This window comes from Trachemys scripta, chromosome 2, assembly GCF_013100865.1.
Source record: "Trachemys scripta elegans isolate TJP31775 chromosome 2, CAS_Tse_1.0, whole genome shotgun sequence".
NCBI lineage: Eukaryota > Metazoa > Chordata > Testudines > Emydidae > Trachemys > Trachemys scripta.
Window position 1 is genome coordinate 34,967,067 of NC_048299.1, and position 12,634 is coordinate 34,979,700.

At 42.3% G+C, this 12,634-nt stretch overlaps 1 protein-coding gene across 2 annotated transcripts in view; it reads left to right on the forward strand.

The window, feature by feature from the left end:
• Positions 1–12,634, forward strand: part of PIP4K2A (phosphatidylinositol-5-phosphate 4-kinase type 2 alpha) — a 199,203-nt gene that overhangs the window by 13,539 nt on the left and 173,030 nt on the right. Inside the window, exon 2 of one of the 2 annotated variants that reach the window (XM_034760283.1) lies at positions 2,298–2,371. The exons of the other annotated variant lie outside the window; for it this stretch is intronic. The gene's annotated coding sequence lies outside the window, so the exon portion shown is untranslated. The remainder of the gene's footprint in view (positions 1–2,297; positions 2,372–12,634) is intronic. 2 annotated transcript variants of the gene reach the window in all.

The following is a 12,634-nucleotide window of genomic DNA, read 5'->3' on the forward strand; positions in this document are numbered from 1 at the left end:
CTTTTTTCAGTAAGATATGCCTTGAATTATAACAGTAAAGGACTCTGAATGACGTATTACTCTGCCTCCTAGGGATACCAGCCTTGCATTACTCTCCATGACCGACTTTTTGCAAACAAGCCTTTACCAAACTACCCTCTCCCAACACAGCCAAATACTACATCAAACATCTACAACTACTAATGGCGTGAGAGTGAGGAGTGAATAATTTGATAAAGTGGTGTGTGGAAAAGAGGAACAGATTTAAACTTGTTGTGCTTAGTCTGGTGTACAGTAGCTGTGATAGTGGTAAGGTTTGTGCTTGTGGTTGGAGGAGTAAACGGCAAGTACTCCTTGGCACCTTAACTTTTCACTTCCTTACTTCTGTGGGTTTGTCAGGTGTGTTGTGTAGCAACCCTAATTGCTTTACAACACTTGGGTATTAACAGGTATTTAATGTTTATGCACGTGCCTAGAGCCTCTATACAGGCAAGTATATTGCACAAAACATCCTTCTTCACTTATGATAGGTGGACTCTGGGATGAAAGTTCAGTTGAGGCTAGTAAGACTATAGAGGTAGCATTTCTACTAAGGCATAATATTCAAATTACTGCTTTTATGAGGAAGGGCTAAAATACAAAACCCATTTCTTTGACCTAGCATCCCACAAAAATATCAACAAAGATCTCTATATATGATACCATGGAGATGTCTCTTATTGAGTCTAGATAGCTTTTGTATATAATACCTTGAATGATAAGACTGTAAAGTCTAGTATTCAAAAGTTAAGAAATGCCAGAAGCAACATTGTCCATGAAACCTTAACTTGTCCCCCTTTTTGCAAATGCATTGGCAGTCTTAGTCACCTAAAAAGTCTGTGGTAGAGCCAGGAATAGAACACAGCTCCCTTGGGTCCTAGTCTCTTGTGACTAGAGCCCTGCAAATCTGCGGATATCTGCTTTATACCTGCAGGCCATGTTTGCTGCTCACGGATTGGATGCGGATACAAATTTTGTATCCGCGCGGGGCTCTACTTCTGACACTGTAATGTCCTTTCTGTTCTTGTTACTCTCTGCCTCATTCACTGTCCAGATGCACCGAGTGAAGTTGGGATCCTGTAGAACAAATTGTGTGTGGTCATGTAATTAAAGACTGCATCACAAGTCACTTGCATAAGGGGGCTGAATTAATAGTGCACAAGCGACATTCATTCTGGCATTTCCAAACTTTTGAGTACTTGTTTTTCAACCTTTACATACAAACAATACAGAAGAAAGTTATTTCCTAGTTCCCCTTTAAAAAGGCAAACTGAGGGTGCGTCTATACTTACCCGCTGGTGTGGCAGCAAGCAATCGATCTGGGATCGATTTATCGCGTCTTGTCTAGACACGATAAATCGATTCCGGAAGTGCTCGCCGTCGACACCGGTAATCCTGCTCTGCAAGAGGAGTAGGCGGAGTCGATGGGGGAGCCTGCCTGCTGTGTGTGTACCCGCAGTAAGTACCTTTAAGTTTGAACTAAGATATTTCGACTTCAGCTATTCACGTAGCTGAAGTTGCATATCTTAGTTCGAACTGGGGGCTTAGTGTGGGCCAGCCCTGAGAAAACAAATGACATCATGTGAAACAATATTGATCCATTGCATGGGTCATCAATAAGATTATAAACCAGAACTTCTAGACCTATATCACAGACCTCTACTTCTTGAATGGAGTAAATGGCCACAGTAGTAGGCTGTTATCCTCTACATGGACCAACCAGTAGAGGGGAGTGCAATGTTTTGCAAGTGGCTTTCGAAACTACTTACTAGATAGCAGAGGAATGTTAGGAGTTGGTAATTAGTTTCTATCTATTCCTCTGGATGAGAATGCGATAAGGTTTAGACAGAACACCCAACTACATCTCTTTGTCAGAAGAACCTTCTGAATTGTTTTTTCTGCAGACACTTCCTACCTTCAGCTGAATTTATTTTTTTTCTTTTAGAAAACAAGCATGGGAAAACTTCAGTACAAATTGTTAAAATTTGGCAAAGTTTTATAAAACTTAGAAAAATTGCTTACTGTAGAAATTGTTGGGCAATATTAACTACAGATGTTGTTACCAACAATTTTTATACCTTGGATATGTGTCTACTTATGCACCACCATGTTGACCATAAGACTGAAGAAAGATAATATCTAATTCTGAGTTTCTGGTATAGGGGCTCATGTTGAAATGTATGTTTTTAAATCTAGAACATGGCTACATATGGGGAGTAGTGCACTTCTTATGGGCAACAATCACAATACGAGGTGCTCTATTTCTGTTTTTTCTACAGCTCCATTGGGGCAGCACACCTAAGGTGAGGGAGCAAGGAGTTCATCTGTCTGCAAGTTTCCAAGGTTATTTAAGGTATCTAGTGACAGGTTCAATGAGGGAGTAATCTCTGTTCAGATATTGTTTTAAATGAATTAGACTTTGTATTCTTGTGGGAATGTCTCAGTACTAGATGACATGCTGACATACTATACCAGCTTTATGGAGGGCTTTCAGGGTATGTTTTTGAAGTGTCTTGATCTGTGAAATCCTAAAAGGTACCACATGGCTTGCTGCATTCACTGAGCATTATACTTGGGAGCAAAGTCTTCTTCAAGTAGCGCCCGGTGGGTGTTCCACTTCAGGTGCGCATGCGCCCTGTGTCTTTGGAGATTTTTTGTAGCTGTGCTCATTCAGCCCATGCATGCAGCCCACACTTTTGTGTCCCTTTCCTAGGATATATGGGGCTGCACAGGCAAACCATCCTCAGTTTCTTCTCAGCTGCCTTTGGCCCAAGATAGTCTGCTGTGTGTCTGTTCTCTAATATTTAGCTTTTTTTCTACCTTACAGTATTATAATTGTTGGAACAATTTTCCTTTTGTTTTTCCTTTTCTTAAAAAACACCTTTTTGTTCATAGAGCTATTTATGTAGTTAAGAGATTTCCCCTTCTAGGCTTACATTTTTATTTGTTTGGGAATGCCAGGGTTCTCAGGATTCAAGAGGTGCCTCTCTGTCAGGAGACTATTCCGATAAGTGATGGACACTCCTAGCACCTCTGCTGTCTCGGTGATATGCATATGCCCTGTAAATGCAAGATCTGCACTTTCTTCAAGGGTAGATCTCCCCCCATTCCCCAAATAGAGAAATTAAGTTTAATCTCCTAATGATGGAGCAAGATTTATGTCCATCTTTGTATCCCCTCCACATAGACTTCCTGGTATAGCTAGTGCCCTGTCTACATCGACATCGGTCACCGCAGACTAGTAGAGAGGTAGGCAGTACTACAGCAGTAAGTACATCTACAGAGGTGGTTCTCAATCAGGGGTATGCATACGTCTTCCTGGGGGTACATCAACTCGTCGAGATATTTGCCTACTTTTACAGCAGGCTACATAAAAAACACTAGTAACGTCAGTACAAATTAAAATTTTATATAGACAGTGACCTGTTTATATTGCTGTATATACTATACACTAAATGTAAGTACAATATTTATATTCCAATTGATGTATTTTATAATTATATGGTAAAAATGAGACCATAAGCAATTTTTCAGTAATAGTGTGCTGTGACGCTTCTGTATTTTTATGTCTAATTCTGTAAGCAAGTAGTTTTTAAGTGAGGTGAAATCAGACTCCTGAAAAGGGTAAGGTAATCTGGAAAAGTTGAGAGCAACTGATCTACGGAACCAAAGTCCTCATCTATATCTGCCTGTAAGCTAGGGTGACCAGATGTCCCGATTTTATAGGGACAGTCCCGATTTTTGGGTCTTTTTCTTATATAGGCTCATATTACCCCCACCCCTTGTCCCGATTTTTCACATTTGCTGTCTGGTCACCCTACTCTAAGCAGAAGGAGGTAAGGAGTAAATCTCCAAGAAGCTCTCGGTCACAGTTTCACAAGAAGGCTATGGAACCTCTGGTCCCAAGGCTCTGAGTGAGGCCGGTACCACAGAGGTGAAGAGGAGTCAGTTATCTAAGACACATTCGGTACTGAGTGTGGATACCTGTATGCAGAGTGGCAGAGACCGGGTTGAACAGACCAAGCCCATCACTGAATAACGCTCTGTACTGATAACAAGAAAGTCAATGGTACCAAAGACTGCTCACCTACCTACAGTATTGAGGGAATCCCATATCAAGTGCTCGGTACCAGCTGCATCGATACCGAAGCTATCCTCCACACGTTCCCACTCAGTCCAATCTTTGATACTATCGGTACTTCAAGAGTTTAGATACTTCAGCTCGGAAGATATTATCAGATCCTTAGGGTATCATCTGTTAACTAGGGCTGAGGGTTTTTCAGTGTCCAGACTCTCTCGGACACTGATCCCTCTGTCACATAGAGCACCACACTTGCCCTCATCTAATCTGTAAGCCGAACAGCTGTCTCCCCCCTTAGAGAATGTGGACGAGAACTCATTAGACTCTCAAATTTCAGTGTGGGGTTCCCCTACCTATTCTAGTTTTGATGGCTTGGTCTAGAGCAGAGGTTCCCAAACTTTTCTTATTGCATACCCTCTTCTAGATCTACCAGCTTCCCATATACCCCTACCCTTCTCATCACTGATACTTTGTGTTTTCTTCTTAACGCTATCGGTCTTTAGCCATCAGTCCATATTTCACTGTTATGTACAGATATAGTTATAGTAGGACGTATACAACCAAACCGCCCCCTCCTCCCCCCAAGTTCTGAGCTCAGTTAGACTGGACATTTCCTAAGCAACTGAACCCATGCTGTACAGTGATTGGAGGTGAGGGCTCTGTACATCCGTGTCTCTGTATATCCGTGTTCATTGCAAATTAAGTACTGTATTTTATATAACAAATTTCCACCTAGTTTTAAACCTTCATCTGAGTAGCGTATTATGAAAATATAATAAATAAAATCCACCATTACACAATTTCTTCCTCATCCCCCCAGAGATGTCTTGTGTACCTCAAGGGTATGCATACCACAGTTTGGAAACCCCTGGTTGAGAGTCTCAACTATCCAACCAACAAAGTCTTACAGGTGCAACATCTTGCCCTTCTCCCTCCTTTTGGATGCCACCTCTCCCATTTTCAGGATGCATGGGAGCATATAACATCAGACAAATGAGTTTTGGAAGCCATAACATCTGGTAACGCTATCCATTTCAAATCTATTCCTCCTATACGTTCCCTCTCCTTGTCCCTCTTCAGGACCCTCTGACAATCGATAGCTAGAGCATGAGGTGACCTCTCTTCCAAATTTAGGAGCAATAGAACCATTTCCTGTGCAGCATGGGAAGGAGAGTATTTACTGATTCCCCAAAAGGCCAATTTTAGACCTCAGCGCTCTAAACAAATATGTAAAGCAACAGAAATTTAGAATGGTAAACCTTGCAGCAATAATTCCTTCATTAGAAGTTGGTTCGCAACTCTTGACCTACAAGGCACACTTTCATGTCACTAGTCACCCTTCACATAAAAGCTTTCTTCGTTTTCTAATAAACAAGCACTCCCAATACGGTGTGCTCCCTTTCAGCCGGTCTTCAGCACTGAGGGTATTTTCAAAGATTCTGGCAGTACTTGTCACTCTCACACATTGGGTATAATTGTTTTTCCATTCATAGATGATTGGTTGCTCAGGGACAGATTGTATCAGGAAGTGTTAATGTCAGTAAAGATCATGTGTTCTTTGTTTCACAGCCTGGGACTTCAAATCAACCTCAAAGTCGGTTTTGACTCTAGTACAGCATCTAGATGTCATAGGATCATCCCTGGATGCCGTAACAGGCAAAGCGTACCATCCAGCAGATTTTTCTCACCAGAGAATCTCATCTCAGAGATTCAGGGCAGTCCTCAAGTAACAGTAAGATATTGTCTTCAACTGCTAGGACACATCAGCTTGCATCTTTGTAGTGCAGCATGCTAGTTTACATGACCAAACTTTCACAAGTGTTCCATTTTTTGCAGTTTCCCCATACTGTAGTGATAACATCAGATGTTCCACTTTTACATCTGGGACCTCCCAAGATACAGGGAAAATACTCACTATAAGAGCAGCTTCTCCACATCAATCCTTTGAAATTGAGAACTGTCAAAAATCCTTATCTACACTTTCTACTGCTAATCGAATAGAAGACTCTGTCACTATATTTACTATGTGGCATGCAAGTATTATATCAACTGTAATGCATCGGGTATTGCTACAGAGGGAGGTTTCGATCCCTAATTCATAGGAGATGCGTTTCTTGTCTCCTGGATGAAAAGACTTCTCTGTGTATCTCACCAACATTGTTGCTGTTAAAGGTTCTCAAGAAGATGAGCCAGAGTCATGCTGATTGGGTGAGATGTACATATAATGGATTACATCAACTTTCTAGGTAGAAACATGGACATTTTTGTTTTTGTATCACTTGTATTCATAACCAGTTAATTTATCTCAACATTAGATATTTTTGATGTGAGCATTTTGCACTATGTATCATAAACAGTATATATTGCTATTTTCTACTAGAGACCTTATTTCTCAGAAATAAGTCAGTGAAATTACAATCAAATCATACTATGACATTTAAAATCTGCTGACAACTGAATGGACTTCAGGAGTAATCTAAGAAGTGAGGTAACATTGCCTTTTGAAGTCTTTCCATGTTTAAAAATAAAAGTTGGTGACTAATGTAGCAACATGATTGCAACAAATTAGAAAAAGTGAAGGAATATTTATTGTAAACATCTGTTAAAATAAATATCACAACTAGTAACAAGCAAGACACTTTCAGGTAAGGATGTAGAACTTGGATTTTGTGTCCTACATGAAAATAATTTGAAAAATCTTTATTTAAAAGTCTCCGTAAATCAAACAGAATGTTTCATGTGCTAACTATATATAGCTATTATGTTGGCAACAATGGCATCGATTAGTTGTGTACTGTATTATATTAAGGCTTGAGATAGGGTTTAGTTTTCAGTGACCTGGTCTTGTCATTGCTTCAACGTTGCATTAAATTCCCTAATAAGTCACATCACTTTCAGTGCACTGTCGCTGAAAGGATGTGTATTGATGCTGTCATTTTGTTATATAAGCCTCAGTATTACATTGATTATTGTATTCTGTTCATGAAGAAATTCTCTTCTCTGGTTGTGATTCATTATTGCGTTAACCTCTTCAGTCTTATTTTTATGACTGGTTTTGACATCACTAAATATGTTCATGTGCCTAAGTAAGATGGACTGACTCCTCATTAAGGAAAATTCATTGCAGTGTTGAAATTCCCTCTTTTTGAACGTTCAAACAGAAACCTGACAGGATCTTTATAGTTTTATTTGGGATGTGGCAGTGATAATACTTACGCACTATGCCTTTGAAGCTGTTGACGCATCTGTAGTAGGCTAACACTTGTGATAAACAGAACAGCTTTTTTTCAAAAATCGAACTTTTTTGCAGGAGGATCAAATGTTGCCTGAACTCTGTGTGGTGTCCATTTATATTTCATGCAGTCTCTCTGTATGATTAGGGGCTTGTCTCTGTCGACTAAGATTCTGCCATAAGTTGTTTGTATTGTGTGTACTTAAAACACAAACAATAAAAAATACTAATATAGGGTTTTGACTTACTCCTGCGGAATTCTGTGCCAATGCATAATGCAGAATTTGTGCCGAATTAATGTTCTGTGCAGAATTTCCTTTTCCCCCTCCAGAATTGGGTTGCAGAGCTGCTGGCCACTATTAGGGACCACTGGACCCGCCAGAGCCCAGCTCGCAAATAGAAGACACTGTTGGGGAAAGGGGGAGGGAGCTGAAGGGTTCCCAGCATGCCCTGAAGGAAGGAGGTGGCATGCAGGAAACTCTGTACAAGCCTGGGACCCAGCATCAGGCTGTTTCTCCCTCTGGATCCCTGGGAGGGTAGGGGGTGTGGGTGTCTGGGCTGGGGGATGCTCACAGCTGGGCTTTGGGGTAGGGGGTGCGAGTGTCTGGGCTGGGGGGCACTGCAGCTGGGCTCTGGCGGAGAGTGGGTGTGAGTGTCTGGGCTGGGGGGCGCAGCTGAGCTCTGGGGGGCTTGGGGTGTGCCCGGCAGCTGGGCTCTGAGGGGGTAGGGGCTGCAAGTGTCTGTCCCCCTGGCAGGGCTCTGGAGGGGAGGGGGCAGAGAAACAGGAACTGCATTGTCATAGGGGTTTATTTAATTCTCTGCTCGTAAAGGGAATTTTTGTTGTTTGTATTGTTACAGACGTCATTGCTGACAAGTATTTTGAAATAAATTACCAAAATAATTGAAGCTGGCGTGATTATATAGTGTTATTTTTACAAATAAAATATGCAGAATTTTGCAGAATTTTAAATTTTTTGGTGCAAAATGCCCCCAGGAGTAAAATTTTGTTGAAACTAACAAAACTGGAAATGCAGACTGACTTCTAAAGCCTTTCTGGACAAACCACAGTAATCTGCTAAAATTAATAACTAAAAATCTATCTGATATTTTTTTTTCTCCATTACAAGATTAAAAATTGAGGTTGAAACTCCATTTCCTTAAATGAACATGTCATAACCTTAAGTTTACTGTAAGTGAAACTGATAATGTTGCTTGAATTAAGGCTGTTTAATGCTTTTCTCTACAAGATCCTGTTTTCAGTTGCTTATAGCACTTCAAACACCAGCCTTTCCAGCAACAGCTGCTGTTCTGTTCTTCCAACACAAGCTGCATGAGCCCCTGCTGTAGGCAGAGGCTCCCGGTGGACTTTCTTAAGGACCTATCTCTGTCATACCACCCTGCTTTGGTGCCAGCCAGGCAGCAGGCTTGATTCAGTGCCCCTGGAGAGCATACCATTAATTCCACAATCACCTTGCTCAGTTCCAGCAAGCCTGGTCCAGCATTTCCTCAGACCACTGAGTATTGGAGGTGGGCCAGAGAGGTTATGTATGTTATTTGGTTTCTCTCCTTCCCACCCCCTGCCTTCCCAGTCTTGACTCAAGCTCTCATGGTAGTGGTCTCTGAATAAACAAGAAATATAGTACTTCTTTGCTTTGGATGCTGTAGAAGAGGTTCCCTGTCAGTAGAGGGAAAGGGGGTTCTAGTCAAAGTAGTTCCTCACTCCCAAGAAGACAGTGCCTTTGGCCAATACTAAACCTCAGAGGTCTGAAAACCTATGTCAAGAATCTCAGGCTCATGATGTTCTCTTGTCCATTATCATCCTTCTCTCTTCTCCTTCCTGGTTAAAAAGACAGATTTCTGCCCTTATCCTCAAGGATGCATATTTTCCACATTGTAGTACACCTGGCACACAAGTGCTTCTTGAGGTTTGTTTTAGACAACAGTCACTACCAATATCAGGTTTTTCCCTTTGGGGTCTCCACAGTGCCCCATATATTTATGAAACTACCTTGCTGTGATGGCTGCTTGGTTCAGATAGTCATCCAGTTCTTGGATTACTGGCTGGCTAGGGACCACAGGATCTCAGGTCTGGGACTAGCATCATGTCATTATCCAGCTGTTCATTCGTGTGGGCCTGCTGGTGAAGAAGAAATGCACATTAACACCAGAGTTCTTACTCAGTGCAGAAATGGTTACTGCCTGCCTACTAAGAGGTTTCAGACTCTGCAGTTTATGCTCCTGCCTGCAGTCTAGGGTTGCCAACTCTGGTTGGACATATTCCTGGAGGTTTAATTAGATGGCAGTTTAATTAAAGATTAATCTTCAATTGTTGGAGACTCCAAACCATCCTGGAGGGTTGACAGCCATTTAGTTCCATCCCCTGACATGAGTAAGATTCTATTTCAGGCTGTTGGGTCTTATGGTAGAATGTATATTTGTTATCCTGCGTGTGAGGCCCTGCTTCCATCTACTTCAGGCATGATTATTTTCAATATACCATCTAAATAAAGTGGTGTGGCCCCCTCTGGCACTCCTTCAGTTGCAACATTTGCAAGGAGCTCCCGTACCTCCTCAGTTTTCCCTCAAGAACCCCAATCCCAGACACCTCAGTGTTCAGATGGGGGTTTACATGGGTGATCTTGTGGTGCAGGGCTTGTTGTCCATAACAAAACCTTAGATATCAGTGTTCTAGAATTCAGGCCCATATGCAGGGCATGTGTGTCCTTTCTCTTGGTCATTTGTAGCTGGACCGTCCTGGTAATGTTGGACAATACGGCAGCAATTTTCTACCTAAACAAGCTGGTTGCAGGTTGCAAGCCTTGTGCCAGGAGGCAGTCTGGCTTTGGCACTTTGCCATAGGACACCATGTTGCCCCCTCCCCACGAGAGGGTAACGCTAAGACAGTCTTCCTGAGCTGGAGCGTCTCTGACAAGCATAAGTGGTCTGTGCACCAGCAGGTCATTCAGGACGTGCAATTATGGGGGTGAGGGGTGGGGGAAGGTCCCACACATGGACCTTTTCGTGACAGTAGAGAACAGCAAGTATTACGCCTTATGTTCGGGGGTAGGGAATGGGAGGAGTGAGCCATGGTTCGGGCTTTCTGACACATTTCTCCTTTTGTGGCCAGATGTGCATTCCTCCTGTTTCCCTGCTTCTCAGGGTGCTCCAGAAGATCAGATGGGAGAAAGCCAGAGAAATCCTCAGAGCCTTAGTCTGGCTGAGACAAATGTGGTTCAGTGATCTCCACTGTTCTTTATAGCACTGCTAATCACTCTGCTTTAGATTCATGACCTTTTAGTTCAGAACGGGGGCTTTGTTCTTGCATCCAAGCCTGAGCTCCCTCTACTTGCGAGCATGGATGCTCACTGCTTGACATCTGTGGAGAGGGTCTGTTTGTGAGACGTCCAGCAGGTTTTTGTTAGGAGGAGGAAAGGCTCCACTAGGTTCACCTACTCTCTAAAAGGAAGAAGTACCTGCCAATCAGGGATCCAGCTTCAGTGTGACACCTTAACTTGGTCCTCTCAAAACTGATAACCGTTGGTTCCAAGGAAGCATTCATGTTCCCATACCTCTCCCTCTCCATGAAAGAGTCCTTTCTCTTGGCATTCATGTCTACCAGAAGAGTTTGGGAGCTGGAGGCGCTGATGGCAGAGCCACCTGATATGATTGTCCATAGGGACGAAGTATCCATAAGACTGCATCCCAGTTTTTTTTCCCTAAGGTGGTGTCATAAATCTACAACAATATCATCCACTTAACTGTATTGTTCCCCAGGCCTCATGCAAGAAGAGTGGAACAGAGGCTGCACGCACTAAATGTGCGCAGAGCCATATTTGTTCTACTTGGACAGAACAAAATACTTCCAGAAGTCTCCCATGCTATTTCTGTCTTAAATTGAGTGAATAAAGGCAGAGGCCTGTGTCTACCTAGAAGACATCAAACTAGATTGCCCAGTGCATCAGGACACTTTTACTGGCTAATGGGCAGGCATTCACCTTGCAGAGTACAAGCGTACTCCATGGCCTCCCTAGTGGAACTGCCAGTTTAGGATATTTGCAAAGCAGCAACGTGGTTGTCTGTACACACATTCACAAAGCACTATGCAACCAGTGACGATGCAAGATTTGGAAGATCCTTGTTACAGTCCATACTCAGACTCTTTGTACCTTTCCCAATGAGGGCTAATGCTTGAGAGCCACCAACTGTGGAATATTTATACAGACTAGCATTTGAACAAAGAGGGTGCTTACCTCTACAATAACTGTTTTTCGAGATATTGTCCATATACAATCAGTTAGTGTACAGGCAAGTAACCTCTCTTTTCTGGTCTCTGTTGTGACATTACATCCCATATTCTTTATGGAAATATGCTTATGATATGGTTATGGTGTAACAGATATATGTGATGCAAGATGGGTCTTGTAAGGTATCATTGAAAAGGTTATAATTTAATGAATGCGGTTATCCAATTCGTATGCATGTATCCTTTCTGTATCTAAAGTTAGGAATATTGAATATGTAACAATTACAACTGGGTGTGTATTTGGGGAAACACCCACCAGACAACAGGCCATCAGCCTTGATGTGCCATTAGGAAGAAACAATAAGACTTTGAAGATACTAATCTCTCTCCTTCCTGAGAGGCATCCTGGGACGTTGCTGTTGCACTACTAGGTCAGGTGGTTATGTCCCATGGTACTAAACACCATCTTGGACTTCTAGTAATTTTCCACTAAAAGAAGGGGGAGGTCAAGACTGGGTAACAAAAGATTCCCACCTTATGAAAGTCTTATTTAGGGCTGGGGAGTAAGTTGATCTGGGTTCACTCTTCACTGAATCCCCACTCAGGAGAATTGCTGGAAACACCTGAGGAACAAGGACAAAGGTAAAGGGGGAAGAGTTGAGCCCAGGCTGGAAAAGGGATCTGGCCTGTGAATATGGTGTGTGAAGTTTTAAGCTGCAAGCAGGGGAGCTAATCTTCAAGAATTTCTGCAACCAGCCCAAAAGCAACATTTAGGGCAGGGGTCGGCAACCTTTCAGAAGTGGTGTGCCGAGTCTTCAATTATTCACTCTAATTTAAGGTTTTGCGTGCCAGTAATACATTTTAACGTTTTTAGGTCTCTTTCTATGAGTCTGTAATATAAAACTAAACTATTATTGTATGTAAAGTAAATAAGGTTTTTTAAATGTTTAAGAAGCTTCATTTAAAATTAAATTAAAATGCAGAGCCCCCCAGACCAGTGTGAGTGCCACTGAAAATCAGCTCGCGTGCCGCCTTTGGCGCACGTGCTATAGATTGCCTA